This window comes from Panthera leo, chromosome A2 (assembly GCF_018350215.1).
Source record: "Panthera leo isolate Ple1 chromosome A2, P.leo_Ple1_pat1.1, whole genome shotgun sequence".
Classification (NCBI taxonomy): domain Eukaryota; kingdom Metazoa; phylum Chordata; class Mammalia; order Carnivora; family Felidae; genus Panthera; species Panthera leo.
In genome coordinates, this window is record NC_056680.1 from 116,774,455 (window position 1) to 116,793,400 (window position 18,946).

An 18,946-nucleotide genomic window follows, 5' to 3' on the forward strand; every position below is an offset into this window, starting at 1 on the left:
CGGTGATCTCGCCGCCCTTGGGTTGCATCTTGTCCACTGTTCCGTCCCAGCTCCATGAGTGATGAAAGGTGGTCGCAGAAGCAGCCAAGTGCCTTCCTGGTCCCTGGGTCATAGCTGTGGCCTTGTGTTCTTGAAGTCAGTTGTCCCTGTGATGGTCTCCTAGTGGTCTACCTTCCTGCTGGCCGCAAAAGAGGCAACTCCCCTGGCAGACAAGTTTGGAAGCGTGTTCCAGAAGGCATTCTGGCAGCCTGGAGCCTGCTTTTCTAGCCTTTCATTGGTTGTCATGTTCCTAATTCCATGCATCAAATTCCTTTTCTTCTTTCTTTCTTTCTTTCTTTCTTTCTTTCTTTCTTTCTTTCTTTATATTTTTAGAGAGAGAATGTAAGCAAGGAAGAGGTGTGGAGAGAGAGAGAGACAGAGAGAGAGACAGAGAGAGAGAGAATCTTAAGCAGGCTCCATGCTCAGCACAGAGTCCAACATTGGGCTCGATCCCACGACCCTGGGATCATGACCTGAGCCAAAATGAAGTGTCAGACACTCAACCGAGTTACCCTGGCACCCCTCCTTTTCTGCTTTAACTACTCACAGTGGTTCCTTTTTCTTGACCAGAGCTCAGCCTGATACACTTGTATTGATTCATGTAATGCCAACAACAACCCTACAAGGGAAATTTTATTATCCCCTATTTACAATCTGAGGAAACTGAGGCATAAGGAGGTTAATTAGCGTGTCCAACGTCCTATTAGGGAGTGGCAGAGCTGGGTTTCTAACTCAAGCAATCGGGCCCCACAGCCCATACTCCAAAGGCTACACTGCACCCTCAGTATGCTACGTTAAGTACGAGGAATTCATGGCGCCCCACTGGACTTGAATTATTTTTGCGACTGGATGTTATTCCACTGGGGATTCAAATTCCCAGAAGAGTCTGACTGGCCCAATTCAGGTCTCAGGTCCCCCCATCTGTCCCACACTGAGAGTGCCATCAACAACTGCATGCAGTGAAATACAGTATTTCCACCAAAAGAGAGTCTGGCTGCCATTTCCCAAGGACAGGAAAAGGGATGCTGGCCGGACCAAAACAACAGATGTCCACCACAAGTACCAAAACGGATCTGACTCTGGTCATTGCTCAAAAGTGGCGTGGAAAAAATAGACCAAAAAATGCCCAGATGTTAGGTGGAAACTTGGCCTTTGTTCAGTTGTTAAATAGTCCCATATGGACCTTGCAAACCACTCATGAAATGTAAAGACTTTTGTGAATCACGTAGGCATGGCCTCAAAGCTGCCATGGAACGAAGACAGATATTCTGGAAAGAAAGATTGAAGAGAGATGACTGTGGGAGTGTGATGACTGGGGGCCACGCTCAGCCCGCCTCGCGCCCACCCCCACCCCCACCTCAGACAGGACTTCTGGGACGCTCTGGCCAAAGCTCTGCAGAGCTCAGTGGTGGCCCTTCGCACACTATCAGGGAGACCAGCTGGACGATATCCTTGTGCTATGACTGAAAAGGCCTTAGAGGTGCCCTGAAACAGTCTGTTTGCCGAATGAGAACCTGATGCCCCAGTTCCCAATTCAGAATGTTTTTCTGGGCAATTGGTGGCTCCCTCCATTTCCTGGAGATTTGTAATTTGATTTCAGAGATATACGTCATGGTACACTTGAGTGTCTCCGGCACCTCTGATTCAGTATTTTTGAGTCATTGTTCAGAGATTTTTTTTTCCGGAACTTCCAAAATAAAAAGCCCCTTTTTCTTTTTCTCTCTCTTTCCCTGCCTCCTTCCCTCTCTCCTCTCTGTCTCTTGTATAGATATATACTACTATCTCAGGTAAATCCCTAACTGGTAGATTTTATAATCCCTTGCTCCCAAGATAAAAAGGAAAACCCCGGGCAGGCATCCTTTGCTGCTTTTCCCTTGTCCATCATTCCCTGGGATTTCTCCACTGATTGCTTCCCATCGGTAGCTACTCCCTGCTTTTTGCTGAAGGTTGATTATGTAGCTGAGAGATGGTTACAAAAACATATCCCTGAATATAACCTTTTCCCCAAGCTCTACCCTTCTCCTAGCCCAAACTTCGTGTTTTTACTTTTCCCTACAATATAAGCCATCTCCCAGTTATAAATTCCTAAACCTCAGTGGTGGAGACTTCCCTCCCCATCTGGTCATTCCCTGAACTGACCATAGTAAGAAGGTCTCAGGCATCATTTTATGAAGACCACCTTTCCCAATGATCCAGACCACAGGTCTAGAAAGAGGAAGTGGATTTGCTCTCGTTGAGGCCAGCCTCCTGCAGCCTTCAGCAGAGCCACACTTTGTCACCAGCCAAAAGGATGCTGAGCTGACGTTTTCGCTTACCTGTGTGGATAAAGTCATACCCAGGGAAGAAGCAGAAACATATGAACCCCTGGGCATTCTTTCTTCTTTTAGAATAGACAGAATTTCAGGAAGGTTGGGTCTCGCCTGATATGCCTAGTATTCAATGGGCAGAAATCAGCACTGTTCACCATATCAGCTGAGACAGAAAATGTGTAGGGGAACGAAAGGAAGCAAAAACCATCTCCGACAAGTGTGAACAATCAGGTCACCAAGAGTCAAAGCTCTCTGAACATTCAAGGAGGATTTTCTCAAGCTTTCCGTGAACTGCTGAACAGTCATCTCCGTGGAGCAAATAATTTACATCAACCGAGAGGACAGTAGGGACCTGCATCAAGACGTGGTGAGACAGATGACTTACAAATGACAGATGAGCAGCAGAAACGGTCACACTGATGTAAACCATAACCATGGTGGCGGCCATGGCTAGCGCAGCTCTCAAGTCGAACACTTTCTTAATGGGATTTCATCCTCAGAGTCATACCCAGCTCCGCCACGGCAGAAGCTCAGATCTTTTGCTTGAAAGTGCCAAAAAGAAGTCTTACCTGAACGCAGGTGCCGGGTGAATTTCGTAACTGTGGGTGACCTTGAGCCTGGTCACTTTCCTTCTCCATATCAGATATTCAAAGGAAACGGGAAGATATTACTTCCTCTTTTCATATCAGGAGCCACAAAACAATTTATCCTACCACCTCTTTTTTATTTTTTAATGAATGACACTGATGTAATGCTAATTTAAGAAGATATTGGGGACGGGGCGCCTGGGTGGCTCAGTCAGTTAAGCATCTGACTTTGGCTTATGTCATGATCTCACGGTTTACAAGTTCGAGCCCCATGTAGTGTTCTGTGCTGACAGGTCAGAGCCTGGAGCCTGCTTCAGATTCTGTGTCTCCCTCTCTCTCTGCTCCTCCCCCACTCTCTGTCTCTCTCTCTCTCTCTCTCTCAAAAATAAATAAAAACATTTTAAAAAATTTTTATTTTTTTTTTAATTTTTTTTTCAACGTTTTTTATTTATTTTTGGGACAGAGAGAGACAGAGCATGAACGGGGGAGGGGCAGAGAGAGAGGGAGACACAGAATCGGAAACAGGCTCCAGGCTCCGAGCCATCAGCCCAGAGCCTGATGCGGGGCTCGAACTCACAGACCGCGAGATCGTGACCTGGCTGAAGTCGGACGCTTAACCGACTGCGCCACCCAGGCGCCCCATTTAAAAAAATTTTTAAAGAAGATATTGGGGGAAAACTCATCACATTACCAAATCACTCTACTAAAGCTACCTTATCAATTTATATCCCCTCCTTTTATTTCTGCAAAGTTAAAACCATTGTGTATATGTGATCTGTTCATCTACTTTTTTCATTTATTATTATGGCAAGCATTTCCCGCTATTTCAAGTTGCAGAAGCATTATTTTTAACAAAAGGATAGGCCATCATATTGTTGACTTTAATTTACTAACTCATTCCCCTATTGTTCATCCAGGTGGAAAGAGTCCCTACCAGGACAAAACCAAAGAAGTTTCCATTCACCATTAAGAATGGAGTTGTAAACTCTATTTGGAGAATAGTTACTGTACAAGCTGTATATGACTCCCCAGATGTAAGAGTGGGCCAACTCAGCTGGATTAAACTCCCACTGCAGAGGAGAATAGGGACTTGTGGAAAATTCCAGAACCTGAAGCTTTATCGTAAAACTGAGATTAGGGTGTGAGGAGTAAGGTATCCAGCTCAGGTGCAAAACCAAAGCAAAACAACAGCACCAAAAACCCAAAAAACAAAAACCTCTATGACAAATGTGACCCATAATTAGTTGTGGTTAATGCTGCCGGTCTTTCGCCCTTTCACATTTAAACCTTTAACATGAACACAAGTTCTTCTTTTAAAATAACTTTAATCATTACTTTTTTGTTATTCTTTTTTTTTCACTGAAAAAGGAATATATGTATGTATTTTTTTTAATCCAAAACAGAGTAGAGTATCTCATATCACCAGACAGCTATCCTTCATCAAGAAGCAAGCACTCCTGGGGCGCCTGGGTGGCTCAGTTGGTTAAGCGTCTGACTTCAGTTCAGGTCATGATCTCACAATTTGTGCCTCCCTATCCCTCTGCCCCTCCCCCGCTTGTGTTCTGTCTCTCTCTCTCTATCTCTCTCTCAAAAATAAACATGAAAATTAAAAAAAAAAAAAAGAAGCAAACATTACCAATAGTCTCTCCTGTGTCCTTCCAGAATTTTTCTTTGTATTTACTTGTGCATGTCCCTGTTTATTATTTACACAAATGAGGACACATACTATATTGCTCTTGCTAGTTTTACTTGACCTTGGATCTCAGACTGATGTATCTGGGCATATATAATCTACTTCATTACTTTTTAAAGAGCTGAATAGCTTCCCATTATATGAAAGTGCTATAATTTATTTAACCATTTCCCTGTTGAAAAACATTTTCATAGTTTCTAGATTTTTGTTTCTGCTTTCTATTACAAATAACGTTGTAACCATAATGCTTTTTGATAGTTTTGGGGCACCCAGAAGTCTTTGATATCCTGAGCAATCTTAATTGAATATAATAAATTATTTTCATATAAAGATTTTCATATAAATTAAAATAATTTGTATAGATTCCAGAAAAGTATTTGATAAAATGTAACATTTTATTTCTGATTTTTTTTTAATTCTCAGAAAAGAAAAACAAAGTATTTTCCTATTTAATAAGGAGATAATAGAAGCATTCCCACTAGAGTCAGGAAAAAGACAAAGATCCCCACTCTCCCCACTGTTCTTTAGCATTACTTTAGAATTACTAGTCAATGTAAAAGAAATATAGAAGTACTAAAATTGGAAAGAAGGAAGTAAAATTATCTTTATCTGCAATGATGTATTATAAAACTAGAAAAGCACACAGAAAATCAACAGAAGAACTATTAGAAATAATAAGAGTATTCAGTAAGATGACTCTCATACACTCTTGGTGACTGGTAAATGGTTCAACCCCTGGTGGGGGAATGGGGGGGAGGGGAGCGGGGATCTGGACCTTCTATAAAAACTAAGTGTGCACCTAATCACTGAGTCTGCTAATTTCACTTCCAGAAATGCACCCTTCAAATACACTACCCCCAAGGACTGAGAGACTGATGGCACAGGTATGTATAAAATTGGATATTTTATTAGTGTATTTTTCACAATAGCAAAAAGGCCAGAAACGACTTGCTTTTCAAGAAGCTGCCTATACATGTAGGAGGTGGTATATGATATAAGCATAAAATACTCTTCAAAGAATAGCCAAGAAATTGGTCTCAGTGAATATCTCTAAGGAGCAAAACCTAGAAAGGATAAGACAGCTTTATTTTTCATCACATGCCTTTTGTATGGTTGGAATTTGCCATGTGCCCCCCAAATGTACACCTTTAAATGATTTACTTTTTGTACTATGTGTAAGGCTTTTCTAGTAGATACGTTTATTTTCATGAAATCCTTGATCAAAACCCAGAGACTGATTTCTAGTTCAAATGGATGGCTTTTGTTCAATTAAGAACATGTACTCGTGGGGTGCCTGGGTGGCTCAGTCGGTTAAGCGTCCGACTTCAGCTCAGGTCACGAACTCGCGGTCTGTGAGTTCGAGCCCCGCGTCGGGCTCTGGGCTGATGGCTCAGAGCCTGGAGCCTGCTTCGGATTCTGTGTCTCCCTCTCTCTCTGCCCCTCCCCCGTTCATGCTCTGTCTCTCTCTGTCTCAAAAATAAATAAACGTTAAAAAAAAAAATTAAAAAAAAGAAAGAACATGTACTTGTTGACATGAGGGGAAGGGAAACACACTTTAGTTTTTTAGTGTTTTGTTGTTTTGTTGTCATTGTTGGGGTTGCACTTGTCATGTTTAAATTTTTTTGTGGATATATAATTGAGGGTTTTTTTTAATTTTTTTTTAACGTTTATTTATTTTTGAGAGAGACAGAGTGCGAGCAGGGGAGGAGCAGAGAGAGAGGGAGACACAGAATCCGAAGCAGGCTCCAGGCTCTGAGCTGTCAGCACAGAGCCTGATGCGGGGCTTGAACTCACAAACCGGGAGATCACGACCTGAGCTGAAGTCGGATGCTCAACCAATTGAACCATCCAGGAGCCCCCATAATTGAGGGTTTTAGTGTTGATAGCTTTCAAATGGTAGGATTGTGTCCCTACTCGAGGGACCTTACAGGTCAGTATTCCTCAAGCCCCGTGTCCAGGTACCAATTCACATCACTGAACATGCTGATTCTGCTGGCACATGACCCAGGACCGACCCAGTTTTCCTGAAGGTCTTCAGGGACCCAACCAAATGGAGTGACGTGACCCAAAGAACTTAGTCCAGACCAGGCCAGCGGGGGTAGGCGGGGGGAGCTCATCAGGTGGCTGTTCGCTTGCTCTAGCTGGCTCCTTAATTCACAGTGATGACATGGTTCCACTGGGACCTCCATCACTTCATTTGTCCTTCTCCTCTGAAGTTCACTTCTAATGTAGGGAGAGGAGGCAAAGATTTAAGGACATGTGGTGTTTGCAACAGAAAATTGTACCTTCAATGGCAATAACATTTTAACCTTAAAATTACCCAAGACTAAACTATATTGATCAGTTCTCAAACCCCAGTCCACGGCGAGAAGATGGGTCACACCTTTCAATGGGAAAATTCCCAGGCCACACCCTCAGGAATTCTGCTTCACCGGGTCTGGGGTGAGACCTGGGAATCTGTATTTTTAAGATACTCCCCATGTCATTCTGATGGGCAGCCAGGCTTGGCAAACACAGATATAAATTATTCAGTTACACCCAGATTACTGTGAATCGTATAACAGTCTAATAAATTTTGATGTGACCCTTTCGGGGAAAAAAGTCCCAAGACAAATTGTTTTCGTAAAAGAATTAAAGTAATCCTCAGGAGTAAGTAAATTAACCCCAGTAAACACATTGTAGTTACTGCATTCAGTAAAAATTTTGTCTGCCTAATCAATAATGAAATAAGCAGAGAGAGGACATTTTAAAGCCTGCAGGAGATATAATTCAAACACTAGCCTAGATCTGATAAATATTTTATAGACAATCAATTTTATTTCATTCTACTTGAGAAATGAGTAAGGGCCTATGATGCTGTTTGGCAACATCAGGTTTTTAAAATTGAATTGGAAGCATACAGGGTTAGTTAAACTAATGTGAATTTCTCCCTCAAGCTGAGTATTAGCAACCTCATAACTGAAAAACACCTGGTCACTTTCTGTCACTTCACGTGGTCTTTTCGGCTCTGGGTCTGAACTGCGGATCTGTGAGCCATCTTTTGCTGGGTAGCGGTGGGGAGAAACCTCCCTGCTCTCCAGCGGTTTTCTGGTGCCTGCAAGACCGGGTCCTGGTCCTCCTTGACTTCCTCCTGCTGAGAACCTTGCAAAACCTCAGGTTCTTTTCATTCATCAACGGACTGAACCACAACAAACGTGCCTGCTAACAGTGAGTGAGCTTGTGGGTTCGCATGCACGGAGGGTGAAAGTTGGTCTGGGTTTTGTTTTTGTTTTTGTTTTTGTTTTTTTCTCACCCTACATTTCCCCTCCTAATGAGTAAGGTGTTTTGTAAAGGATAAAATCAAGCCAGCCTAGAAGGCCTTCAGGGTTTGACAAACATATGGAGAGATTCTCTCGATTACAAACAAGGAATGGAGTCTGTGAAACTTAGGTGTTTCCGGGTCTCAGAGAGTTGCAGGACAGGGCAGTCCACCTCCACGTGAAAATGTACTAGGGAAACTGGTCATCAGAGTTAAAGCTGAGATTTGTCTTCTAAGGGAAAGCATAACTTGAACGTTTCCCCCATTGCCTGGCCCCACGTCACTGCGGGCTGCTCGCATTGGCTGATGGGTTTGGTGTCCAGACTAACGAGAACCTCCGCGGGATTTAACTGGGATGCCACAGCCGGCCTCTAGAGGTCGCATTTCCTAAAAGAACTTGGGCTTTCCCCGGAGGCAAGGGGAAGAGAGTTGGTGATCGAAGCTCCAGACCCCCAGGTTAAGCCCCCTGAAAACCACCCTTTTGGAGAGAGTGTCCCCAGAAGAGAGGAAACTAAGGTACAAAAGATTGGAGAGCCGTGTGCTTTATTTCAAGACAAAACTGGAAGGTGAAGACAACTGCGCAGGGGTGTGTCCCGCCACGGCCACGGCCCCCAGCCCACCCTCACTCTGCCACCCCCAAACCCCACCCAGGGCAGACTGTCCCCTGCTGGCTAGAGCGCTGTGGCTTAAAGAGCGTGTCTTTCGTTTGGGGGGTGAAAAGAGAAGGGTCTCTAAGCACTCTAAGAACAGGGTGAGGAAGCTGGGTCTCTGAGTGGAGCCAGAGGAGGGCCGTGACGTGAAAAGTCAAGCGGCCTTCAGACCCACCCGCCACCAACCAGGAAAGGGTTGGGACAGAGGGTTACGACGCCCTGCTCAGCACATTTGCACCTAAGAGAGAGGAAACCAGCCAGGGGTGGGAACTGCTGAATCAGCGCCTCGGTACCAGTGTCTTTATTATGATGATCTTGGTCCTCAATTGTCTCTCCTTTGTCCCCTCCTCAGGGGGTATCGAGGAGAAGGGGTAGATATAGGTTGCTAATGCATTTCTCATATTTCTGTATTTATAACACACAGGAATACATGACTGAATAAATTGGATACAAAGAATGCATGATTCTTTGAGAATTATATGAGAATTCTTGCGTGCAAATTATGTGAAAACCATATGAAAATTTACAGCCTTGGTTGGCTCTTTATTCAGCAAAAAACATTACTTCAAGTTGGTCAATGCAACGTATACCTCCCTTTCACATAGACAGGTTTTCAGTGCAGTTATTGGAAGTAAAATATTTACACTGACCTCCAAGCGTTTTATTTTAGACGAGACGATAAAACACACCCATCTAATAATTTAAGATCAATATGAGGCAGAACAGAATTAGAACCTAACTAGCGCAGAGGTGGATGAAAATCAGGACAGTGATCTAGAGAAGGAAAGCGTCAATGGGAGCGGGGGTTTCTGCTCCAGTAAAAGGTTTCGTAAAGAAGCAGGACTCCAGCTGAACTCTGAAAATAATTTGGTTAAGTGTATATGGGAGTGGAGATGAAGGGAGGTTGTTGGAGAAGCAACCACAAAAGTACAGAGCGCACAGTATGGAGGTTCCTTAAAAATTTTTAAATAAAACCACCCTATGATCCAGCAATTCCATTCCTGAGTATTTATCTGGAGAAAACAAAAGCACTAATTCTAAAACACATATGCACCCTCACGTTCATAGGAGCATTCTTTACAATTGCCAAGATAGGGAAATAACCTACGTGTCCGTCAGTGGATGAATGGATAAAGAAAATGTGGTATACATATATATAAAGCAATGTTACTCAACCATTAAAAAAAATAAGTGAAATCTTGCCATTTGCAACATCACAGACCTCAAGGGCATTGTGCTAAGTGAAAGCAGTCAAACAGAGGAAGACAAATCTTGAATGGTCTCATTTATATGTGGAATCTTTTTTTTTTCATGTTTATTTATTTATTTTGAGAGAGGAAAGCAGAGCATGAGCAGGGGAGGCACAGAAAGAGAAGGAGACAGAGAATCCCAAGCAGGCCCTGAGCTATTAGCACAAAGCCCAAGGCAGGGCTCTATCTCGTAAACCATGAAATCATGACGTCAGCCGAAATCAAGAGTCAGCCACTAAACCACCGACTGAGCCACCCACACAACCCTTATATGTGGAATCTTAAAAAAAAAAAACAAAACGAGCACACAGATTTGTGGTTGTCAGAATGGGCGGTTGTGGGTGAGCCAAATGGGTGAAGGGAATCAAAATGCACAAACTTTAATTTATAAAATAAATGTACAACGTGGTGACTATAGTTGATAATACTGCATTGCATAATTGAAAATTGCTAAAAGAATTGATTTAAAAGTTCTCATCACAAGAAAAAAAGTTCTGTAACTATGTATGATGACAGATGTTGACTCGACTTCTTATGGCAATTGTGTTGCAATATATACAAATATAAAATCATTATGTTGCACATCTGAAATTACCATAATATCGTGTGTCAGAAATTACCATAATATCATATGTCAATTATACCTCAATTTAAAGAGAAAGTACAGAAGCAGGATGAGAGGGGCTGTGCATGGGACAATGAGATAGATGTCTGTCTGTTGCTCTCCATAATCTGTGACAATGACAAGAATATCCCCCAAGTTACCTGCTCCCTCTACTTCATCATTTAAATTAATCTCCCTCGCTTAATCTTAATCCCCCAAATTGCCAGCCCCTTAATCGCTTAACTTAATCCCCCAAATTGCCTCAACATATCCATGTATTACCCTTTTACACCCCCAAAAAAGCCCCACGAACCAAAAATGGAATGGCTCAAAGGGTATCCATAACTTGTCCAAAGTCATAGGACCCCAATTGACATTGGCTGAGTCCAGAGCCTGTACCACTAACTTCTACGCAATTGTATACACCAGGGGTCGGGTGATGGGCAGCACCGAGTCTCATAAAGCTCTCAGGTATGTGTTCTTGACCTGCACAGGGTTTAGAAAAGCAAAGTGACCAGACAGCCTGGCTGCCCAACCAGCCTAATTTCTATTCTCCTCCTCTCCTTGCTTCACACATTTATGAGACCTCGCCAGGCAACTGTGCTTGGGATCTTGGGCTGACACTGAGGCAGGGGAAGGGGCAATGGAAAAAAAGCCTGTTCTTGAGACTCTTCTCAAAGAAGACTTCGCAAACAAAAGACAAAAGAAAGGAAAGAGATAGGACAAGTCAACAAGGTTTTTCAAAGGCTGTCCTCTACCATCAGAATCCCCTGGGGAACTTGTTAGAAATACAGAGCCCTGGGCCCGGGGAACACGTACTGAGTCTTGGAGATGGCCAAGGAGTCTAAATTTTTAACAAGCTCCCAGGGGTTTCTGATATGCCTTTGTAATTTGAGAACCATTGAATTATACTTGTTCCAGAAAAATTTCTCACAATCATCTACTTTTCCCTTTTTGCAAATGTAACTATTTGCCATATCTACTGGAAAATAGCATTCACCATCAGTTTCACATATGTCCTAGAAAACCCTTTAATCACCTAACTTTCCTTTCTCTGAGCACTTCTTTTTATCTTTGAGCTTTGGCGTGCCAAACTGAAGTCAGTCCCAAATACGTTCTGGACCAGCCCTCACATCAAAGGGCTTCGTTGTAATCCAGCTCATCTGAGCCATTTTCACCATTTATTTTCGGTCTGTCATTACCAAGGAGCTGGTCAGTGGCACTGAGAATAAATTTTTCACACTGGCCGAAGCCCAGGGTTCATGAGCCACAAGACATATTTGAGGGACACAGGCAGTCACTCAACCTCCTCCTGCTCATCCTCTGGGAAAGGTGGGCAAGAGAAATCCCTCCAAAGCCTCGGGGCAGTGAGGGGTGCCCGTTCCCTTGCCCCTGACTTTGGAAAAAACTTTACATCTCCATACATTTCCTTTGAAGTTCAGTATGCCTCGAGAGACCTTCCCTGCCTGCCACACCCATACACATCCTATTCATCCCAGCTCAGAAGTAGTGACCATCAAAATAGTAATCATAAATTGGTTTTGCCCCTCTTATTCTGTCCTACCTTGCTGTAATTTCCCTTTACAGCACTCATCAAAATCTGCAGTGATGTATTTCGTGTTTATTTCGTGCACATCTATGCATCCTACTTGACTGAAGGCTGCATGAAGGCAGAGATCATTTGCTTTGCCCATCCTTGTATTTATAACCTGTTACAATGTCTGGCACATAGTAGGTACTCAATTTTAATATTATTGAATGAATGAATGAATGAATGAATGAATTTATTGACTATTTTCAATGTTGTCAGGCTCTGGGCTAAGTGCTACTGATACCGGGTCTGTTTTAATCTTCTCGACAACCTTCTGAGGTAGGTATTATTATTACCCCTTTTGAACAGATAAGGAAGCTGAGGTTCAGTGAGGCTCAAGAATTTGTCAGTCACACAGCTAATAAGCGGGGACCCTTGGATTCAAATATGACTTTGTCTACATCTACAACGCAGCTCTCAGCCACAATACCACACACTTTGAATAATTGCAAATGGTGATGGGGATAATTAAGATGATGATAAGATAATCATTTAAACACCTTCAAATCAGAAAAAAAAATCAGAAGACTGATAATAGTGTTGGTGGAGATGTGGATCACTAGGAATTCCTAATACACGGCTGGTAGGCATATATATTAGCAAATCATTTTAGGAAAAAGGTTGGCAATATCTAATCCATTACATTATACTTATACTATAGCACAGTGCACGTAGTGAAATATGGATAAGCTGGTGCGGCCACTGTGGAAAGCAGTATAGCAATTCCTCAAAACATGGAATTACCATATGATGCAGCAATTCCATTTGGGGGCATATATTTGAAGAGATATTGGCACACCCATGTTCACAGCAGCATTTTTCCCGAGAGCCAAAAGGTGGAAGCAACTCAAGGATCCATCAGTGGATGGATGAATGGATAAGTATGCTGCACAGAATGTGGTGTGTGCCTATGGATCAGTGGATATGATTTAGCTTTAAAAAGGAAGAAATTCTGGGGTGCCTGAGTGGCTCAGTCAGTTGGGCGTCCGACTTCTGCTCAGGTCACGATCTTTCGGTTCATGGGTTTGAGCCCCGTGTTGGGCTCTGTGCTGACAGCTCAGAGCCTGGAGCCTGCTTCAGACTCTGTGTCTCCCTCTCTCTCTGCCCCTCCCCCACTCACACTCTGTTCCTCTCTCTCTCTCTCTCTCTCTCTCTCTCTCTCTCTCTGCCCCTCCCCCACTCACACTCTGTTCCTCTCTCTCTCTCTCTCTCTCTGCCCCTCCCCACTCACACTCTGTTCCTCTCTCTCTCTCTCTCTCTCTCTCTGCCCCTTCCCCACTCACACTCTGTTCCTCTCTCTCTCTCTCTCTCTCTCTCTCAAAAATGAATCAACATTAAAAAAAAATTTTAGAAGTATACTGCCCAGAAAAGGGGGCTCTGACCAGACTACCCGTGCCATATTTTACGCCTTTGCTGGGTATCCCTTTTAAGACCATTGGCTGATTGATGCTGGCTGGTTGGTGGTGGACTGTCACCAGGCTGGCAAGAGGTCTGGAAACTTTGACAACGAGGAAAGGTTGAATGAGAGGGGTGCTGGTCTGGAAAGCGCCCATGGGCTTGTTGGAGAGTGTAATTGAGAAGCCCAGCTCTTTGCTTGGCTAAACCACTGTTCTGTTCTCTCTGGGAAATTCATCCTCTTTGATTAAGCGAGTAACCTCAGAAGGAGCCGGATCCACAGAATCAGCCTGGAAAAAGGAAAGGGCAAGGTAGGGGACACAAGAAACCTACCACCAACTACCAGAAAACCTGTCTTATAGACATGGATTCATTCTGGGAAGTGCCAGAGTAGGTTAGAGGCCACAGGGGAACTGTATAAACAGAGCTGGGTAAGCACCTGCGAGATGGGCTCCCTGTGAGGTCTTGGGCATGTCCAACCATCTAGATTGGGAGAGATTCCAGAACTAAAGGCTGGGGAGGCCAAAGAAGATGACAGTGTGTCCTCTCCTGCTTTATGCTAATGATTCAAATGCATCCAAATGCTAGGCACCCTGCCCGCCAGTAACAGCATTTGGTTTTAGATCCACTCAGTCAATATTGGAGTTGGATTTTCTGTCTAATTCTTCCATAAACCATTCTGATTGTACCATGTGCTAGATTAGCCCTTTTAACAAAAGTTGCGGTCCCTGGAGAATTAAAACTTCTGCCCAGGCTTAGGTTTTACTATTGATAAAGCAAGCCATGCATTCCACTAATAAAAAGCAGTTTAAAGCAGATGCATCTAGTTTATTCTATTTTGCAGACCGGTCATAGGTGCTACCTCCCCTATAAACACCCCACCATCTTTTCAAGTTTTTTTCCCACATGCTTTTTATTTTTATTTTTTTCACAGAAAAGCCAATTTATTATTACTAATGTTAGCTTTTGTGGAGGATTTTAGGTCACTTATTAGCAGTCTCATCAATAATGTGACCATTACCTATAATCAAAACTTTTCAGAAATAAAATTATATACATATATATAATGTATAATATAATACAAATATTTTTTCTATCCGTTAATTTCCAAAGCATGCTCATTCATATCTGACTGACCAATAGTACATAAATATCCTTTTATGATAGGCCAGGACATCCATTTTCTCCCAATTATACAAAAACAAATGCAAAATAGTGTTACGTGACTCCCTTGCCTGAAATGATAAGACTGTGTGTACATACATACATTTAAATCCCTTTATTCCCATTCCATGTTTTTGGCTGAACTTTATTCATATAATATCTGCCCTTCTTATGAAAGGCATCTCTATCTCTTCTCTTGTGAAAGGCATCACTCTCCAGTTACCCAAGCCAAATCTCCTCCATCCCCCCACCTCTAGTCACTGAGTGCTAACAAGACATCTTCTTAAATCTTTCTGGAATGGATCTCCTCTCCATTAGAATTCCCTTTTGCAAGCCCACTTCTTCATCAGTCTGAACAAAAGATTTTAATTGCTCTGCTGCAGCTTTCTCTTCTTTAGTCAGTGGTGACAGCTCCACATCTGTTTGCTTTTGTAGTTCTTGTATCATGGTCATCGTCTTATTGACAGCACAAATGCCGTTCTTACTCTCTTTCTGTTCTATACCAATTGGTTTAAAGCGGGCATACAAAGTTTGATATCGAGACTTTATTGCTGACAATTCCTTTAAGCGGGTAACTGGATTTCTCTTGCCTGCTGTATCAGGATGATTAGTCTTGATTTCATATTCCAGCCTGTATTGAATGTAATCCAGATCAGAGCTTTCTGGAACATCAGTTCCAGCTTATCGACCTCCGCCTCCATGTTGAATCCCCCACATGCTTTTTAAAGCATTTCCATATTCTGCAATAAGTGTTTCAATCACCTTTTATGGAAACCCACAAGACACTGAACTTAAGGATTTGTATAAACAGCCACAGGCGGTTGTCTTTCGATACCGTACAACGCACGGTCATGAAGAAGGGACCACAAATAAGTCAGCTGATTGCATGTCACTTTAAAACCACTGAATGTAGACTAAAGGCCGCTGAAAGGTTCTAATCAATACTGACTCCAACTTGAACCCCATGAGAAATGCGAGGTATGATGCCGATGTCTTTTCCTAAATCTGGCGATTTCTTTTCTAAGCAGTAATTAAATCAGTGAAAATGATATAGATTTATGTGAGTTGCTCAAATCTTTTTAGCGGCCATCACGAAACCAAAACCCCACCGATACACTTTACACGTCTGCGATTGGCAAATTTTGAAATGTCAGATCCACACTAATTTATTTGGCAAGCCACTCCAGGAAAGCCAGGTCTCAGCCCAAGCCTCCCCCTGCCGGTAGGAGAACGGTTCCAGAAAGTCCTCCAGAGCTGACGTCAGGGCCCAGTGGGCTCTCTTTGTCCCTTCGCTGGCACCGTGTGGTGTCCCTGTGAAATTTTCTGCTTCTGCTGCCGGCACTGGCATCGTGTCAAACCTGGTTCAACACTTCAGTGTGTGCTGAGTCAGAACAGGTGCAGAAATGAAGTAACCACTTTGTATCCACATTTGAATATTTCAGCTCATGAGCAAGCTGGCTCAGGTGTGCTTCCTCCTTTCATCTGCCACCCGTTTGCTCAGCCCAGGACCGGTTGTCTGCCCAGCATGACCTGAACAGGTTGCTTCATCCTTGTCATCTGACTGAATTACTGACAGCATGTTTGAAGCTGCCTTTTCGTTGGTAAGAGGCAACTTCTTTCTGCTGGGGAATCATTTCTCCCTTCAGAGCAAAGGGCCCTGGGCCCTGCCGAGACATGGCCCTGAGCTTATGACCGGAGACTGTGGTAGAAGGGAGGCAGTCATGTGTTTGGCCATAGGAGTGTCTCTCCACCTTTCTTTCTTCCAGAGTGGAAGGAAGCACAGAGAAGGAAGAAGCCCCGGCCTCCCTTAGGGACCCAGGAAGGGAAATGAGAAGCTGACTCAGATTCACAAAGAACTTAGCAACGAAAAGGGAGGTCTTCAGCATTTCGTGCTTTCCAAGTGGGCAGTTCCACATGCATACCTACTTTTTAAGGTTAATAGGGATTACGAATGAGGGGCTGGCTTGCAGACTGACATGGGCTGAGGTTGCTGCCGATGAGGAAAGTCAAAGCAGTCTATTAGAGACGTCAAGGTCTCCTAGATGCCAGTGACGTTCGCCTTTAACACACAAACAGCTTCTCTGACCTCACAACAGAGATGTCTGAGCCTAGGGCTGGGATCTACCAGAAGGGTCCGGAGGTGGTGCTGAGAGAAGGCAGAGTTACATAATCAGAGGTGAGAGGCAGAAAGAACTAGATGCCCAATATCCAGAACACTCTCATACACAAGCACAGGACTGAGGACGTGCCCTAGAGAGGATATGGCCAAGGTGAGAAGGATGAGCACTGGCAGAGTTAGAGAGGAAGGCAGTTGCACTGACAGTCTCAAAATAATTTTTTCAACAGAAAACAAAAGTGTATTTCTGCAGCCCAAAGTGGAAAGTACTTTTGTTTCTTCCGAAACAAACAAACAAAATGGGGATCGGTAGATGAAGGAGGCAAAGGAGTCTTGGTCTGGTATTAACCAATTCTATAAGGAGATTAAATAGATCCCCAAGCGATCATGAGGGTACAGAGCTGGAGCACTGGGGTGGGCAGGCTGGGGAGGGTGGGAGCTGAAGGGCCAGTTTTCTCTCCCGGGGAAGCTGGGACCAGGGAAAAGCCCCTGGCCGCAGAAAGCCAGGCAAGCCAGTTGACCTGGACGCCTCTGGACTCATGATGTGTGGACACTCAGCTCCCTATGCCTGGCAATTTCCGGCACTCTCCCCACCCACCTTCACCAACCTATTATCAAGAGAAAGAAAAGATATGTTTAATGATCCAAGGGAAGGTTTTCTCTAGAATGAGCCAAATTTTCTCTTCTCGTGTAGAAAAGAAAAAGAAAAAACAAGCCGGTGGGGCACTTGGGTGGCTCAGTCAGTTAAGCATCTGACTTTGGCTTAGGACATGATCTTGTGGTTTGCGAGTTGGAGCCCTGCATTGAGCTCTGTGCTGACAGCTCAGAGCCTGGAGCCTGCTTCGGATTCTGCATGTTCCTCTCTCTCTGCCCCTCCCCCACTCATACTCTGTCTCTGTCTCTCTCTCTCTCAAAAATAAACATTAAAAAAAATGTTTTTAAAATAAAATACGAGAACCAGAAAAAAAAAATTTTTAAATAAAGGAAAAACAAGCTGAGTCATCAGAAAAAAGTTATAATTTTATACTTAGTTGAAACCATAGTGATTATTCTAAAGAAAACAGGTGAGAGACACATGAGACCCACTAGAGATGGAGAGCAGGAGGGGCAATCAGGTAACCCAGGTACACGGTTGATGTGAACTTGGCCACTATCCCCCTTAGAACCAAGACGGCAGCAAACCACGATCTGGGCCAATTGCCATGGAAGGGGGAGCTGTAACCCTCCCTACTGCAAACTGCTGGGGTGTCTGGTGAAGGCAGGCATCATCTGCGTGTGACCTCGAAAGTGCAGAGCACGTGGTCAGTACCCTGTGTGGCTCGTTGACCAGTAAGAATCTTTTAAAAGCAAATGGATGGGTGAGATGTATTAAAGGGGACAGTTCTTCCTAAAGGCCACATGAAGGAAATACTGTCAAACCTCTGACCCTCAGAAAGTCATTCAAGGAACCTTCTAGATCTTCCCTCCATATGTCTTCCATGTTTACCATCATCTAACCAGTCTGACCGTGTCAGCGGTGAGACAGCACCCATGGCAGTGCGACCCGGGAAAATACAATAGGGGACCACCCTGCATGGGGTCTGGGGCCATGTGGAGTGAAGCCATGAGGGGCAGAGAGAGGGACTGGGGTGGCTCTGGAATCCTCGGGCCACATCAGTGCAGCATTGTCCTAAGGTTTATCCTGACGGGAGGCATTCCAAGGCATCCGGCAAACACTCTAGGGCTGAGGTGATAGTGACATCGATATTTTCTTGCTTGATTTTAGCTTTCATTCCCAGGAACATAATCTCAATTTAGAGTTTCCATGGGAAGTTCTGCTAGAAATCTTGCCAGTTCTGCCATCCAGGGCTTTCACAAGTATGCCATCAGCTTATGGCCACTGAGGGAGACTGTCAGGCTGCTTCCAGACAGCTAAGGAACGCATTACTCCAAGTAACCTAGACACTAAGACAGTATTCTCTGAAACATGTATTCAGTACGAAGAATCATACGAAAAAAAAAAAAATGTTTGTAGTCTCATCAACTTGGGAAATACAGAGCTAAACAAAAGTAAACAGGCTTCTTTGCCGCAGAATTTCCGGGGCGGGGGGGGGGGGGGGGGCTCGCCATGTGAGCGGGTGCTGGAATCTGCAGCAAGGGGGTCTGTTGTGTGTAGCCTTTCCCACCCTTCTTGGCCATCAATCCCTCCCTCCCCCACCTTCTTCCCCTCAGAGAACCACATGACCTCAGTTGCCCAGAACAGCGTTGCTT

At 43.9% G+C, this 18,946-nt stretch overlaps 1 pseudogene; it reads right to left on the bottom strand.

Annotated features, from left to right (window-relative positions):
* Positions 1-14,847: 14,847 nt before the first annotated feature.
* Positions 14,848-15,281, bottom strand: LOC122213197 (annotated as a pseudogene).
* Positions 15,282-18,946: the final 3,665 nt, after the last annotated feature.